Genomic DNA, 1,347 nt, shown 5'->3' on the forward strand with positions numbered 1-1,347 from the left:
TGCTTAAGTGCTTCATTTGTGTTAGCTAATTTAATTCTCACAACAAACAGCTTTATCATTTTATTCCCTATTGGATGTCTGAGTAGGCGGAAAATTAAAAAAAAAATTTTTTTATTCAGTTTTTGTCCTTGTTGCTACTGCTGTTTATGTGACTTATTCATTTTCAACAATTTACAATTTCCTGATGTTTTTTAGGCAGGAGTTTTGTTGGAGGGGAGGTGGGAGGATCACTTTTTTCCCTCCTGCCATTTCCTTCCTTGTGGATGGATATACATTCACTGTGGGGTGGGGTGTTGTACTATATCTAATGCATGAGTTTGGAGGAGAAAGTGGACATTCCTTTCTCCTTCCTGCTGCTCTGTTTCTCCAGGTACTCAGTTTTATAAGAATAGGCTTCCGTGTGGGCAGGTCTGTGGTGGTTCAGCACTGGTTGTACCTGGGTGGGTCTAATTTGGGGGTCAGTATTGGAAGCTTATGTGTAGCCCTGATATCTCTATGCAACATGCTCTGACATCAGCTTTATGAATACCAAAAGTGATGTTTGGCCTCCAATCACCTTATTTATTGTCTCTATTCTTATTGATCATAAAGTAGAAAAGGGGTATAATTTTTCGGTCATCTCAAACCATAGCAATTTTCTTTGCACTTCCCTTAGTTCTTAGATAGTGTTAATGGGGTTTTAGACGGCGTTTTTCTTAGATGAAAGCACTTTGTTGGCTGGTTATTCACAAAAGTTACAGTAGGTGGCAGACATACTCTATCAAAATCAGCCTCCACAACAGTTCAAAGCAAGAAGCCATTATTTGCAATGTCCCATTTAGAAACCAGATTGTTTTTGTTTAGGCTGTTATAATAAAGTACCATAGACCGAGTGCTTTGAAACAACAGAAATTTATTTCTCACAGTTCTGGGGCTGGAAGTCCAAGATCAGGGTGTCAGCATGGTTGAATTCTGGTTAGGGCCGTCTTTTGGGTTGTAGACTGCTGACTTCTCACTGTATCGTCATATGGTGGAAAGGGAGTGAGAAATCTCTCTGGCCTCTTCTTATAAGGGCACCAATCCCATTCATGAGGGCTCCATACATATGTTCCGAAGTCTCCAACTCCAAATACCATCACATTGGGATTAAGGCTTCAACATCTGAGTTTTAGGGGGATAGTCATTCTATAACACAGATCCACCAGGCATACTGAGAACAAGAGATAGTTATTTAGCACTTAATAATTGCCAGGCAGGTGCTAACCACTTTACATGTGTTATCTAAATTAATACAACAGTCTTATGCTGTAGAAATTATTATTATCTTTGCTTTGCAGATGAGGCATTTGAGCTTAGTGGGTTTAGAAA

This window comes from Hipposideros armiger, unplaced genomic scaffold, assembly GCF_001890085.2.
Source record: "Hipposideros armiger isolate ML-2016 unplaced genomic scaffold, ASM189008v1 scaffold_724, whole genome shotgun sequence".
NCBI lineage: Eukaryota > Metazoa > Chordata > Mammalia > Chiroptera > Hipposideridae > Hipposideros > Hipposideros armiger.